The sequence below is a fragment of the Mirounga leonina genome, unplaced genomic scaffold (assembly GCF_011800145.1).
Source record: "Mirounga leonina isolate KUSES-001 unplaced genomic scaffold, KU_Mleo_1.0 Mir_101664, whole genome shotgun sequence".
NCBI lineage: Eukaryota > Metazoa > Chordata > Mammalia > Carnivora > Phocidae > Mirounga > Mirounga leonina.
In genome coordinates, this window is record NW_023270175.1 from 10,904,767 (window position 1) to 10,921,361 (window position 16,595).

At 45.7% G+C, this 16,595-nt stretch overlaps 1 non-coding gene across 1 annotated transcript; it reads left to right on the top strand.

The window, feature by feature from the left end:
* The first annotated feature begins 723 nt into the window (after positions 1-723).
* On the top strand, positions 724-827 carry LOC118013727. The gene has a single exon (XR_004680107.1). It is a non-coding gene; the product is annotated as a U6 spliceosomal RNA (small nuclear RNA).
* The last annotated feature ends 15,768 nt before the right edge of the window (positions 828-16,595 follow it).

The window sequence follows — 16,595 nt, forward strand, 5'->3', positions numbered from 1 at the left end:
TGTCTCCTGGAACCAACATCAAGCTGACCGATCTGTCCACTTCCACTTGCACTTCTTTCCTGTTTTGAAACCCAGGATTGTATCTGCCTCTCTTCTAGAGGTTTCTAGCACCTCTCCTACTCCACATTGATGAAAATAAAAGTATCCCCAGAGTGGTTTAAAGGTCTCATTTGCAGGCACTCCCAATGCTCTGAGAGATGTCATTTGTCTAGACCAAAGACTTGAACCTGGTTAAAGCAATGAAATACTCTTTTTTTTTTAAAGATTTTATTTATTTATTTGAGAGAGAGAGAGCATGCAAATGGGGAGAGGGGCAGAAGGAGAGGGACAAGCCGACTCCCCACTGAGTGGGGAGCCCGAGCAGCCTGAGGACCCCAAGACCATGACCTGAGCCGAAGTTAGATGCTTAACCGACTGAGCCACCCAGGTGCCCCAGCAATGAAATACTTTTAAAAACCATTTTAACCATTTATCCATCCTGGACTTTTCTTTTTTATTTATTTATTTATTTATTTATTTATTTATTTATTTATTTATTTGACACACAGAGAGAGAGAGAGCACAAGCAGGGGGAGCAGCAGAGGGAGAAGGAGAAGCAAGCTCCCTGCTAAGCAAGGAGCCCATCACAGGGCTCGATCCCAGGACCCTAAGATCATGACCTGAGCCAAAGGCAGACGCTTCACCAAGTGAGCCACCCAGATGCCCCCAGAATCTCCATTTTAAGTGCTCGCTTTGGCAGCACATATACTGAAATTGGGAATGACTCAGAGATTAGCATGGCCTGCTCCAAGGACGACACACAAATTCATGAAGCGTTCCATATTTTTTTTTAAAAAAGAATCCATTTTAACAAAATCCTGAGGTGATGCATATGCATGGTAAAGTTTGAAGAGCACTGGGCTAGACTTTCCAGTATGAAAATTTCTCCTTGACAGAAAATACAGGTACCAAGTGAGAGCAGAGGAGCTCTGGTCTGTCTTTATCATTCATCACTATGTCACGGTCACTTGTATGCTTTTCTCCATTGTCGTCTTGCTCTTTTTTTTTTTAATTTCTAACTTTGTTTCTCTCTCTTTTTTTTAAGATTTTATTTATTTATTTGACATAGAGAGAGACACAGCAAGAGAGGGAACACAAGCAGGGGGAGTGGGAGAGGGAGAAGCAGACTTCCCGCGGAGCAGGGAGCCCGATGTGGGGCTCGATCCCAGGACCCTGGGACCATGACCTGAGCCGAAGGCAGATGCTTAACGACTGAGCCATCCAGTCGCCACTGTCATCTTGCTCTTGACATAACTTACAAAAAGCTCTTTATGTTGCCCTTACTATGTGGTGTTAAGTCCTCTGAACACTGTTTATGCAGGTCTATACCAGCTTCCTGCATTTATCATTGGCCTTACATGTTCCTTTCCAAATTTAACCTGCTAAGACCTGAAGGTAAGGGATGTTTCTTCATCAAGAATCTACAAGGCACAATAACTCTCTGTATAGAAAAATCTGTTGGAGTCCAAGCAACAGACCAATCAGAAGGAGTTGCTGTAGTTCTCTTTCTGCATAAACCCTCAAGTGATCCTAGATTATCAAAAGAGTCCCTAAGACTGGCCCCTGGAGGATCTTGTTATTTATTCCAGAAAAGGAGACTATTCCACACTCTCACACTGTTGGTGGGAGTGCAAGCTGGTGCAGCCACTCTGGAAAACAGTACGGAGGTTCCTCAAAAAGTTGAAAATAGAGCTACCCTAGGACCCAGCAATTGTACTACTGGGTATTTACCCCAAAGATACAAACCTAGTGATCCAAAGGGGCACCTGCACCCCAATGTTTATAGCAGCAATGTCCACAATAGCCAAACTATGGAAAGAGCCCAGATGTCCATCGACAGATGAACGGATAAAGAAGATGTGGTCTATATATAAAATGGAATATTATGCAGCCATCAAAAAAAAGAAATCTGGCCATTTGCAACGATGTGGATGGAACTAGAGGGTATTATGCTAAGTGAAATAAGTCAATCAGAGAAAGACAATTATATGATTTCACTCATATGTAGAATTTAAGAAACGAAACAGAAGAGCATAGGGAAAGGGAAGGAAAAATACAACAAGATGAAACCAGAGAGGGAGACAAACCGTGAGAGACTCTTAATCATAGGAAACAAACTGAGGGTTGCTGGAGGGGAGGGGGTGGGGAATGGGGTAACGGGGGCATGGACATTAAGGAGGGCACGTTATGTAATGAGCACTGGGTGTTACATAAGACTGATGTACCTCTGAAACTAATAATACACTATATGTTAATTAATTGAATTTAAATTTTAAAAAGGATGTTAGTTGAAAGATGCTTTCTAGGGGCGCCTGGGTGGCTCAGTCGTTAAGCATCTGCCTTCAGCTCAGGTCATGATCCCAGGGTACTGGGATCGAGCCCCCATCAGGCTCCCTGCTCAGCGGGAAACCTGCTTCTCCCTCTCCCACTCCCCCTGCTTGTGTTCCCTCTCTCGCTGTCTCTCTCTGTCAAATAAATAAATAAAATCTTTAAAAGAAAAAAAGAAAGATGCTTTCTAAAAAAAAAAGGAGACTATTCCACCTGTTGTTCTCAGTAAGTTCTATATGTTTCTTAGTTAAGTCTCTGTGTAATAGTAAGACCACACCCCACTTTCAAGTGCCCCACCCCGGACCATTGATTTCTGGGAGCCCCATCCTATTTTCCTACACCGTTCCAGCTTCCACTTCTCCGCATCTTCTGCTTGCAAAGCTACTTACGAAATCTGGTCGCTTTGTGTCCCGAATGAAACACCCCTGTCCACGCTAACAGCGCCTTCTATAGCTCCTCTGGAAGCTGGCAATCCCGGGGGTGCCGCAATGGCTCTGGGTTCGAAGGGTATCGTCCCCCGTTCTGTGCCGCACTCTGGCACCTGGGTTTTGAAATAGGTCTGCTTGTGTTCAGTCTCTCAAAGTCTCCCTTAGGCAGGTCCAGCAAAAAAGGACTCGATGCCATTATGATCCCCCTAGAGCTCCTCTTATCTTTTTCTAGCTCTTCTCACCACCGAAAACTCTTTTCTTCTCTCATGGGGACAAAGCAAATGACCCCACAGATATGACTGGATGCAAACAGACACTGAGGTGTGTTTGGGGGAAAGGAAGGAGGAAGAGAAGCTGTATACTTTCGTAGTGACAGGCCTCCAGGGAAGTCATTCAAAAGTGCCCAGGTAACCCTGCATTTGGTTAATTTCCCCCACATTGAGGGAACTTCCCAGAGAGCTATTGATTGCTAATCTAATTCCTTTATGGTCAGTGAACATACTCTGTTATTTTCATCCTCTTAAATGTACTGGCACTTTCTTTATGGCCCAGCCTAGGGTTTCTCATGGCGAATGCTCCACACTTGAAAACAAAGTGCATTCTGCTGTTGCTGAGGGAGAGAGCTAACGATATCCATTAGGACAAGTTGAAGGATAGTGTCTTCATGATTAGCTATTTGCTCTACTGATTACTGAGGAAGGAGTGTTAAAGTCTCCAAGTATAATTGCGGATTTGTCTATTTCTCCTTTAAATTCTACCAGTTTTTGCTTCACATATTTTGCAGCTCTGTTATTAAGGTACACACACACTTAGAATTACACCGTCTTATGCATTGACCCTTTCATCGTTACAAAATATCCCTCTGTATCTCTGGCAATGCATCTTGTATTAAATCTACTTTATTGGGTGTTAATATATATACACTATATATTATATATAATCATGTTATATATAATATAAATACTATATTGAGATATGTATATAGTATATAGCTAAAATAATAGAGATTTCTTATGATTAGTGTTAGTGTAGTATATATTTTTTTAATCCTTTAACCTAAGTAACTGGGTTTCTTTTTTTTTTTTTAAAGATTTTATTTATTTATTTGAGACAGAGAGAATGAGAGAGAGAGAGAGCACATGAGAGGGAGGAGGGTCAGAGGGAGAAGCAGACTCCCTGCCGAGCAGGGAGCCCGATGCAGGACTCGATCCCGGGACTCCAGGATCATGACCTGAGCCGAAGGCAGTCGCTTAACCAACTGAGCCACCCAGGCGCCCCAGTAACTGGGTTTCTTAGAGGCAGTCTTTTTTTTGGTCTGCTGGCAACTTCTGCCTTTTATTTGGAGTGTTGGCTACATTTACTGCACTACATTAGTGTAGTATTTTTTTTTAAATAAGCTCTACACCCAATGTGGGGCTTGAACTCGCAACCCTGAGATCAAAAGTTGTACGCTCTACCGACTGAGCCAGCCGGGCGCCCCCTTTAGCATAGTATTGACATGGTTGTTTCTAAATCCCTCTTCAAGAGGTCATACTTGCTTTGGGCACCACCAGGGAACAACATCCCTGGGCTCCCCAGTGCTGATTAGGTCGCCCTAGAGAAAGGGTCAGCCTTTCACACCAGAAGGCAATGGTTCTAGGAGTACCCCTGTTATAACTGCAAGGCGAGGAACATAGAGGAGATACTACTGCAGTATTTACCTAGGACCCACCTAGGACCATCCCCTTAAGATAGGACCATCAAAATAAATAAGTAAATAACAGTAACAAGAGCTAGCCTTTACTGAGTGTGGACTGAGGGCCAGGCAGTGTTGGAAGGGCTCTATAGGGAAAACCTCATGGAACCCTCACCACCCCTCTGTGATGTAGGGGCCATTACTGTCGATGAAGAAACAGAGCCACAGAGAGGTGAACAATGTAATCTAGGGCATGGAGTTAGAGTAGAATTTATATCTAGGTTCTTTTGACTTTGCTGCCCTAAATTTTTCTACTTTAAACTCTCTATTCTGAAAAATTTCAAACACATGCAAAAGTAGAGCAATAGGGGCGCCTGGGGGGCTCAGTTGGTTAAGTGTCTGACTCTTGATTTTGGCTCAGGTCATGATCTCGGGGTCTGAAATGGATCCCTGCATTGGGCTCTGCACTTGGCCTGGAGTCTGCTTAAGATTCTCTCTCTCCCTCTCCCTCTGTCCCTCCCTACTCTCTCCCCACCCCCCTAAAAAAAAGTAGAGCAAGAACCCCCATGTATTTATCCCTCAGTTTGAACAACTATCAATGCGAGGCCAATCTCATTACATATATACCCACGCTCGCTTCTCCTCCCCTGGATATTCTGAAGCAAACTCTAGATATTACATTATTTTATTCATAAATATTTCAGTATATTTCTCTAAAGGGATTTTTTAAAGCATAACCACAATATTGTTATCACACCAAAAATACTCACAGTAAAACCTCAATATCTTTTGAGTCTCTTAATCTATAGGTCCCTCCAGCATTTCTTCCCCACCCCCACCCCCCCCGCACCACTGAAATTTATTAATGCAGGTGTTAACTAGTTTTCCTGTAGAGTTTCCCAGTGTCCATGGATTTTGGTGATTATAGCCCAATGGTGTTTTTTAAGTAAACTGATAGTTAGATGTAGAGACTTGTGAAAATCCAGGTTTGGTTTTTTGGCAAGACAATTTCATAGGTGACGATGCTGTGTACTTTCATTAGAAGTATGTAATATCTGATTGTCTCTCTTCTTGTGATGTTCACAGACATTAGTGAATCATTGCCTAGATCCATTTTTCATCAGGGATTGCCAAATGGTGATATTCTATCATTCCTCCTTCACTCATTAGCTGGAGTATTTCTATAAAGAAAAACTTTCCATCATCAAGTTTTTGGTTATGCTGAGGTATAATTTCATAGAAAAGACTACAGTGACAACCTTGTTGGTAGAGACCTCCATATACATACACCTCAAGCTTGGGCTCCCCAGGTTTACAATCACACCTTCAGCCTTTCTTTCGAAAGCATGCCTTCCATGCTAGTGTGTCTGCATCCAGCCTTGACCACAGGGAAACTTGGAGAAAAGCTTAAAAATATATAAAATAGCATCCAGGAAAATCAATATCCATTTATATGGAAGTCCAGAAAGAAAGAAAACAAGAGAGGAGAAGTAATAAAAGAAGAAGAAGAAGAAGAAGAAGAAGAAGAAGAAGAAGAAGAAGAAGAAGAAAATTTCTCATAACTGGAACAAAGATTTTAGTTTGAAAAGACCACGGAGGGGGGGCACCTGGGTGGCTCAGATGGTTAAGCGTCTGCCTTCGGCTCAGGTCATGATCCCAGGGTCCTGGGATCAAGCCCCACGTCGGGCTCCTTGCTCGGTGGGGAGCCTGCTTCTCCCTCTCCCTCTGCCTCTCCCCCTGTTCATGCTGTCTCTCTGTCTGTATCTCTGTGTCTCAAGACCACTGAGGGGCAAGTAGAATATAAGAAAAGAAAACTTGCCTCTAATAATCCATCCTTGTTAAGTCTTAAGATATTGAGAATAAAGAGAAGATCCTTAAAGCTTCTAGAGGGGAAAAAAAAGGTCTATCTGCAGAGAAGTAAGAATCCTCATTGGCAACATTTATTTATTTATTTATTTAAAGATTTTATTTATTTGACAGAGAGAGCACAAGCAGAGGGCGAGGGAGAAGCAGGCTCCCCACTGAGCAGAGAGCCCGATGCGGGACTCGATCCCAGGACCCTGAGATCATGACCTGACCCGAAGGCAGCCGCTTAATGACTGAGCCACCCAGGCGTCCCTCATTGGCAACATTTAGATGCAAAAAACAAAAACCCACTAGAATAATATCTGTAAAGTTTGGGGGAAAATTACTTTGAACCTACAATTCTATATTATTTAAATATAAGAACAAAAATAGACTTTTTTTAGGCATGAAATTCTTCAGAAATTTCACCTCCCAGTTATCTTCTCTGAAAAAATTAATTACTTGGGATCTAAGAAGCAGAGACACTAACCCAGGATCACGATGAGAAAAATTCCTAAAATGGCAGCCATGGGGCGCCTGGGTGGCTCAGTTGGTTGAGCGACTACCTTCGGCTCAGGTCATGGTCCCAGGGTCCTGGGATCGAGTCCCGCATCGGGCTCCCTGCTCTGCAGGGAGCCTGCTTCTCCCTCTCCCACTCCCCCTGCTTGTGTTCCTTCTCTCGATGTGTCTCTCTCTGTCAAATAAATAAATAAAATCTTTAAAAAAAAAAAATGGCAGCCATGCAGGAGGGAGGCTTAGAGTCAGGACATGTCAGAGCATTTGATAAGCTGTCAATTCAAACAACGGGAAGATATCAGTCATATGGTGACAGAGACACATATCTTTGGTAACAACAACAGAAAGAAGGATAATTAGAAACTCTAAGAAAAACAAACCTCCTCAAAAAGTCATGATCCCACATATAAAACCATCTAAAATGTGGCCTGACTAAGCAACTGGTAGAGTGTAGGAAAAGAGAAACCATGTGAACTGGAAATCCTTGCTATTCTCCTTTGAGTGGCTCAGGAACAAGAGTATAGGATTCCATCTCCTCCAGTGATCAAATCACACTGATTCTGCAGTGACTAGCGTTGACAAAATGATGTGACTCTGAGAGCTAATGGCTCAGAATCAACCTACAGACAAAGCACAAAAAACATACACAGTTACAGAAGAAAATGTAAATAGGAACACAATTTAAACTTTGACAATGTGAAACTAATCAAATAACTGACAGAAGTTGGGCGACATTTTCTCATTTTACAGAGTAGAGCCTCAAGAGGTAAGTATACATGGAAATGTAAGTACATTATGCAAAGAATTGAAGGTAAGCAATTGAGAAGCTCAAGAGGAAAGGGGGGATCTAAATTCCTCAACAGACATGAGGAGAGTTGATACTGCTTAAAGGAAATAAGCCAAGATTTTGAAGTAGAAGCCCCTCATTTAGAATTATAGAAATAACCAATAGAAGAACAAAAAGAAATCAGAAATGGTCAAAAGAGGCTCACATGTATCAAAAGATACTCTAATGAGCACTGCAGGGGTAGAAGCAGGAAGAACCCTTGTATTTTTAATTTCATAACTCCCTTATTTTTTTTCCATTCATTCATTCATTCACTCATTCACTCATTCATTCAACAGATACTTACAGAACATCTACTACTGTACCAAGCATTATTCGAAGCATGGGGATATAGGAGGGAGGCTTAGAAGGAATCAGAATGGGTCAGAGCATGTAGCAAGTCATCTATTCAAACAGCTGGAAGAGATCAGCAACATGAGGACAGAGGCACAGATCTCTTTTGGCAACAAAAAAAGAAAAACAATCAGAATTTTTTTTTAAAAGATTTTATTTACTTATTTGACAGAGAGAGACACAGCAAGAGAGGGAACACAAGCAGGGGGAGTGGGAGAGGGAGAAGCAGGCTTCCCGCCGAGCAGGGAACCCGATGCGGGGCTCGATCCCAGGACCCTGGGATCATAACCTGAGCTGAAGGCAGTCGCTTAACGACGGAGCCACCCAGGCACCCCTCTTTTTTTTTTTTAAGATTTTATTTATTTATTTGACAGAGAGAGACACACACACAAGTGAGAGAGGGAACACAGCAGGGGGAGTGGGAGGGGGAGAAGCAGGCCTCCCGCTGAGCAGGGAGCCCGATGTAGGGCTCGATCCCAGGACCCTGGAAGCATGACCTGGGCTGAAGGCAGACGCTTAACCATCTGAGCCACCCAGGTGCCCCAATAATCAGAAATTCTAAGAAAAACAAACTTCCTCAAAAAGTCATGATCCACATATAAAACAATCTAAAATGTGGCATGACTAAGCAATTGGTGTTGGGAGTCATTTCCTTCCAGAGAACTTCCTGCCCTCAAGGAACTCACACTTGGGGGGGGGGTAAGCAATAAACAAGTAACTCTTCCTAAAAAAGATATGTACAAATAGTATTAAGTGCAATGAAGATTATAAGACAAGATAAAAATATGCCTTGAGTGATCACTCTGAAGAAGTGAAATTTGAACAAAAATAGATACTTTTTTATATGAGAAAAGATAGGGGATTTTTTTTAAGAGTTTATTTATTTATTTGACAGAGAAAGAGACACACACAAGCGAGAGAGGGAACACAGCAGGGGGAGTGGGAGAGGGAGAAGTAGGCTTCCTGCTGAGCAGGGAGCCCGATGCAGAACTCGATCCCAGGACCCTGGGATCATGACCTGAGCCGAAGGCAGACGTCTAATGACTGAGCCACCCAGGCGCCCCAAGATATGGGATCTTGACACCTTTCTTCCCAGGAGGCTTCATGGCCCCTCTGCAAATTTACATACCTCCTCCCCAGCAAGCAGCCCCACAAACCAAGGAATCTGGGGAGAGGTGGCCTTTGTCAAACCACAAGACGTCCTCTTGCACCCTTACCCCGGGACAATGATTGCACCTGCCCTACATTTACTAGAAGGCCCTTGCAAGTGATTGTTCCCAGAACAAGGAAGACCGACTCCGAAGTGACTTGCTGGGAAACAGTCATGCGGCACTTTCTTCCCCCAGTGTTTCCCAAACCCAAGTCCAGCAGCACTAAGAAGAGGTCCCAGAGACACGGGATGGATGGGGGCCTCCTATGCAGGCATAGCCACCTACTCATCCCTGACAACAAAGTCTATATGCCAGTCCCATCGATGCTATGATGCTACCGTAGCTGGCGACCAATACCCTTTCGAAACACACAACATGGAGCACCCTGACTTCTGGCAGCCCATGACCTAGTCAACATTCAACGCTACACAGAGGCATATTTTTGGCTACAGCAAGAAAAAAGGCTGAAGCAGCTCAATAGAGCTACTCCACGGACCTTCAATCGCCAAGTATTCCCAGGGGACCATTCCCTTATGTTCCTCACCGCGTCTCTCCCAACATGGTCATAGCACAACAATTATGGAAGTCAACGCCTTCATGAGAATGGGCCACTTTCTTCCTTCAGCTGGGCCACTTTCTGCCCCAGTCATCTCTACTTTTCTTCAGAGACAGAGGTGTTGCACCTCCACAGATAGCCTAACCCTGTAGCGTCTGACTGGGGACCCCTTTTTGCGAGAACGTTCTAGAGAGCACTCCTCTAACACACCAGGTCCAAATCCACCTGTCCCCTGCCCACCACAAGCTACCTGGACAACAGCCAGAAAGAACACATAACCCAGATTTTGGAGGAGGTTTCTGGTTACCACATACCTTCTACCAACAAGATGACTGAGCCACACACATCCCCAAAGCCAAATTCGCTATGACACTGGGACCATCTCCTAGAACACCTCCTTTTCCCAGTAATCCCGGCGTTCTACCTCATACCAAACAGCTGCCTCACAATCCTTTGCCTTCAGTCAATAAATGTCAGTTACCTACTATGCACCAGGCACTGTGCTGGATGTGAGAGTCCTGGCTTCCCATAGGTCATATGGTACCCTTGAGAAAATTTGAAAAACGGCACTCCTCCATACAGACATCCCTGTCCCAGGGTGCATGACTTGTGAGTATAGTGAAGGCTGAATTTCAGTCCCCACAGGCCTTCTTGGCCAGATCCCCTTTGTGCAGTGAACAATCTGCACAACTGTACACAGCAGGCCTACAGAGATTCAACAGTAAAAAGGAGCTTCATCACTTACTAGAAGCATTCTAGGTTCCCCCAAGAAGTCCCATGGGACGTCTACATCTGCCAACAATCTTATCTGGCTCTCCTCCTACAGTGTCAGCTCACCTGGCCCCATTACAGATTTAGGGCCATTCCCTGGGCCCAATCACATTCCCAGAGATTATAAGCCCTGTCACCTTCACGTCCATGTGTATCCACCTTGACTTTCAGAGAGGGACAAATTCCTTTGACTCCCAACACCAGCTGGTCTCAACCCAAGCCAACACCCCACTCTGCACCCTACACCCTTGGGATTCAGTATTGCAAAATGTTGTCCAAAGACATCATTTAGGAAATGTTGGAGCAAGCCACTACCTCCAGTACTCATCTTACTTCGCCCCATTTAGCAGATAGTGAAAGGAAGAGCAGGGCACATCCAACCCCACTCTTCCTTAGACTGATCAAATCACCCCCAAACAGATGGCCAGCATCTGTTGACCATGGTCTCCAGATCCCTCTGCCTTGGCCAGAGACTGTGTTCTTTTCACCTTATCCTTAGATCCGGCCAGCTGAAGCAAGACGCAGTGAAGACAACTTTAGTGTCGCTAAATAAAACACATAAAACCTCAATCCAAAGCATCTGCGTTTCCCTTTGCCCCCAGCATTTAAGGCTTCCCCCAAGAGCACTGCCAGGTGTATGACTAATACATGCATGACTAAGAGGGCTCAGGGAAGTGGTCTCTCCCGGAGAAAGGGCAGGTTTACCCCAAGATGATTCCAGATCCTCTGCTTTGAGCCACAGGAAGAAATGCTAAAACAAAAACAACTAAACCCCAGCAGTGTCTCATGTTCTGTAAATCTAGGCAGTTTTAGAAGTGTGCCCATGATGAGAATACTCCTTCATGGCCTCATCTGGTCATTGAAAGCAATGCCGAGCAGGAATTCCCAAGCCAGTCCTTGGTGTAGGTAAGTAACTGTTCTTACCGGGACCTTAAGATACTGGGAGCTCCTGGGGTGCCTGGCTGGTTCAGTGGGTAGAGCTTGCGACTCTTGATCTTGGGGCCATAAGTTTGAGCCCCACACTGGGCATAGAGCCTCTTTTTAAAAATTTAATTTAATTTAATTTTTTAAAAAAAGGTACTGGAAGCTCAGGTTCCTGAGTTGAGCTGTCTGGGTTCGACTCTTGCCTCCACCACTTACAATCAGAACTACAAAAGAGCCATCTGGAGTCCCAGAAAGCACAGAGGGCCTGGACACCGGACTGCCCGGCTTTAAATCCCTGCTCTCCGGCTCACCAGTGATCACCAGTCTTTTCAGCAGGGACTGCTTGTTTCCTCATCTTTGAGGTGAGAAATGGAATCTTGCCCTCACAGGGTTGTCGTGGAGCCTCTGGGAGAACACGCACGGCCTGGCCCATAGTAAGCGCCCGCTAACTCTCGGACACTGCGGTTATTACTCCTCGATGTGTCCATTTCTCATGCCCTGAAAACGGGAAAGTAAATAAAGGCAAAAGGGCACTTGTCTGCATAATCGTGCGAGCACCGTCTTCTCTGTGAGCTGGGGAAGCGAGGGACAAATTTCTTTTCTTCCATATGGATTCAGGCTGCACTAAAGCCCTGAGAACCTGTGCTTTACCCGAAAGAGATTTATGTATGGATTTATGTTTCACCCAACTGATACCAATTGCATACCGGGCAAAACAGGACAGTGTGTGTCTCTCCACGACTCCCACTGAGGGGGAGCTCTGGACGGGGATGACTTTTGGCGTGCCACAGCCCAGCCCGGCCCGGCCTGCTGGAAACCCCAGAGCTGCACGCTGGGCCACGGAACTCAGACTTGGGCCAACGTGCCACCGGGGGAAGGAGATTATCCAGTCAGTTTTATCCATGGTTTTCTTCCACTGCCTCTAGCTTTTTTTTTTTTTTTTTTTAAGATTTTATTTATTTATTTGAGACAGAGAGAATGAGAGACAGAGAGCATGAGAGGGAGGAGGGTCAGAGGGAGAAGAAGCAGACTCCCTGCCAAGCAGGGAGCCCGATGCGGGACTCGATCCCGGGACTCCAGGATCATGCCCTGAGCCGAAGGCAGCCGCTTAACCAACTGAGCCACCCAGGCGCCCCTGCCTCTAGCTTTTGAATCAGGGTTAAAGAGCCTTTCTTTATGGCAAGGATAAAGGGGAATGTGCTCAGGGCGCCCGGCCAACTCAGTCAGAGGAGAGTGCGGCTCTTGATCTTGGGGTCGTGAGTTCGAGCCCCGTTGTTGGGCATAGAGATTACTTAAAATGAATAAATGTTTTAAAAAGGGGAGGGGGAACGTGCCCATGTTTTCTTTTAATATTTGTAAGGTTTCATATCTTATATTCGGATCTTCGATTCAGTGAGAGTTTATTCCTGTGTATGGTGTGAAGGTTGGATCTCACTTTGTATTTTTCCAGATAGCTAGTCCATATATCCAGAATTATTTATTTAAAAAAATCCATTTTTGGGCGCCTGGGTGGCTCAGTTGGTTAAGCGACTGCCTTCGGCTCAGGTCATGATCCTGGAGTCCCAGGATCGAGTCCCGCATCGGGCTCCCTGCTCGGCAGGGAGTCTGCTTCTCCCTCTGACGCTCCCCCGTCTCATGCTCTCTCTCTCTATCTCATTCTCTCTCTCAAATAAATAAATAAAATCTTAAAATAAATCCATTTTTGGGGCGCCTGGGTGGCTCAGATGGTTAAGTGTCTGCCTTCGCCTCAGGTCATGATCTCAGGGTCCTGGGATCGAGCCCCATGTCAGGCTCCCTGCTCAGCAGGGAGTCTGCTTCTCCCTCTGCCTCTCCCCCTGCTTGTGCTCTCTCTCTCTCTCAAATAAATAAAATCTTTAAATAAATAAATAAATAAATAATCCATTTTTGCCCCCGTAACATGTTTCTTTTTTTTTTTTTTAAGTAAACTCTACACCCAACATGGGGTTCAAAGTGATAACCCTGAGATCAAGAATCACATGATCTATCAGCTGAACCAGCCAGGCATCCCATATGTTTATTCTTTAAAAATTCTAGTGATAGTAAAATGTTAAGGAAGAAAACAAAACAAAACAAAAAATCAGCACCAGGCGCCTGGGTGGCTCAGTTGGTTAAGGGTCTGCCTTCAGCTCAGGTCATGATCCTGCGGTCCTGGGATCGAGCCCCCATCAGGCTCCTTGCTCAGTGGGGAGCCTGCTTCTCCCTCTCCCTTTGTCTGCTGCTCCCCCTGCTTGTGTTCTCTCTCTCTCTAATAAATAAATAAAATCTTTTTTAAAAATTAAAAAAAAAAACTCTTCTGTGCTGTTTGAATTTTTACCATGAACAACTATCAATTTTATTTAAAACAAAATATATCAGTGCCTGGACCTTCCTGAGGACTCTGCTCAATGCCCCATGAATTATGAGTTTTTCCAGTCGGCCTGGTGGGAACAAGCATTATCTCCCTCTAATCGTTCCAGATGGTTCTTTCCCCAGCCTCGGGTAGTGTCCTCACACGTGTGTGCTGCTTGGTGGGGCTTCTCTCTGTGCAGTGCAGCTCTTTGCTCTCCAGCATCCTGCCCTTCCTTTGTCTCCCTGGACTCTCAGCTCCATCTCCTTAACTCAGGGGGTCCACCGAGCTCTGCCTCAGCTCTCTCCCCTACATCATAGCCTGAAGCTCTTGCAAGGAAATAGGCTAAGGTGAGCCTCGGGCTCCCCTTGTTTGCTTCCCATCTCCCTGGGATCACTGTCCTTCAGCGTCTAATGTTCAGTGTCTGGAAAACCATTGTCTCATGTATTTTTGTCTGTATTCCTTGCTTCATGCACGAGGGCCAATCTGGACCCTGTTATCCCATCCTGACTCTAGACACATAAATCCCCCATTATTTTTTCAGAGCAGCTAACTGGCTTGCCCAAGTTCCTGCTAGGAAACGGAGGAGCCAGAAGTAGAACCGAGATCTCCTGACCTTGGATCTGAAGTTGCGACAGAACTGTTTCTTGTCCATCCAGCTCTGGGGGCAAACTTGACAAAGGCAGGTGAATTTACCAGCCGCAGACAAAGTGAGTGGCCATGACCCGGGGGTCTCAGCAAGGTTCAGACCAGCCGGCCCCGCCCATTCCTGATGAACCAGCGAATATTTCCTGCACACCCAAGTGTGATGCTTCGTCTGGGACACTGCTGGAGACAGAGGAGTGGGTGCCCCTGTCTCTGGCCACAAGGCTCCAGTCTAGTCGGGAGAAAGACTGCAGGGGAAGCACTTGTATCTTGATACTCTCGTATGGACTCATTCAACTGTGCAGCACAGAGAGTCAGGAGGCCGCACAGTTGTGGGCTTTTCTCAGAAAAGGCTTCCCAGAGGAGGGAGGACTTGGATTCAAAAGATGGGCATGATGTCCTGACTGAGAAGGACAGTATAGGCAGGACATGATCTCCACATGGCCCTCGTTGAAAGGCACTCACAACCTCGGAGGGTTCCGGGCTGTAAGAAGAGCCTGAGCCTCGGGGTACGGGAAAGGAAACAGATGTTGCTCCTGGCCAGGGGGCAGACCTAGATGACCTTCCATGTGACCGAAGCGCCGAGGTGAGGGGGGTGTCGAATAGGACCCTCCCATTTCCTACCACATGCTCTGACCAGGGCTGCCCCCACTCTTCCTTAGCAAAACAAAGCTCCCAGGTAGATGGTTTTTCATATGAAACCAGAGTATTTCTGCTTTCTTTACCTCCTTCCTGTCTCTATCCATTCTTTTTTCAAAACTTTCAACAGGGGGGCGCCTGGGTGGCTCAGTTGGTTAAGCGACTGCCTTCGGCTCAGGTCATGATCCTGGAGTCCCGGGATCGAGTCCCGCATCGGGCTCCCTGCTCGGCGGGGAGTCTGCTTCCCCCTCTGACCCTCCCCCTCTCATGCTCTCTCTCTCTCTCTCATTCTCTCTCTCAAATAAATAAATTAAAAAAAATATCTTTAAAAAAAAAAAAGAAAAGAAAAATATCTAATCATTACTGAGCAGGCACTGTGCTTTGCGCCAGGCACCACTCAGTGTATTAAATATATATACCCACTTGATCCTCACAACAGCCACCTTAATGAAGTAGACACAATTATCTTTCTCACTTGACAGGTGAGGAAACTGAAGCACTAAGGGGCTAAGTAACTTGTCGGAGGTCACACTTCTCACACGAGGAAGCGTGGCCTTGGATTCAAATCCAGTCACTCAGATTCAGAGATGAAAAGACGTATAAGACTCAGAAGAAATCACAGAAGGCTTCACAGAAATGGCAGGATTTGAGCTACATCTTGAAAAACAGTAGGATTGGGCGCCTGGGTGGCTCAGTTGGTTAAGCGACTGCCTTCGGCTCAGGTCATGATCCTGGAGTCCCGGGATCGAGTCCCGCATCGGGCTCCCTGCTCGGCGGGGGGTCTGCTTCTCCCTCTGACCCTACCCCCTCTCATGTGCTCTCTCTCTCATTCTCTCTCTCTCAAATAAATAAATAAAATCTTTAAAAAAAAAAAAAAACAACTTTCAACAGGATCATCACTATTCACTTTAGAGAAGATAGCATGTTACCCAAAACAAAAACAACACGAAACAAAAACCATACAGGTGTCTTCCCAGGTCGTGAAAAGCTGGGCTGTCCACTTGAAGCTACAGGGCAAACACTCCAGACCCTAGTTATTCAGTCCTTCACTGAGCGAGTATTAAGTACCTACTGTCTACCTGGAATTATGTTAGGGGCTGGGGACTCACAGGTACCTAAGACCCATGGCTTGTCCTAGTTCACGGTCTAGAGGGTCAGACAGACACTTGGATGACAGTGACACAACAGCCAACAGGGATGGGCACCAAGAGCTATGAGAATATGGGAAAGAGAAGGGTTAGAGGGGGCAGGGGGAGGCGAGGGAGGTGGGTTGGCTCCCGGGAAGGTGCTCAAGAGAAGGCGTTTCAGCCTTCTTCAGGGTCCTGAAGGATCACTGGGAGCTTGCCTGACCATGAGGAAGGGGAGGGGGAGGCCCTTGCAGGTAAAGGAAGCAGCATGAGCAGGGACAGAGAGGGGTGTGTGGCTGTGTACCTATCTGGGGAACGAAATGGCAGGAGCATAGGACAAGAGTGTCAGATGGGCCTGCAAAGCAGACTGGGGCCATGAAAACCACACTAAGGGGTTTTTCCTTTACCTGAAGAAGTAGATCAT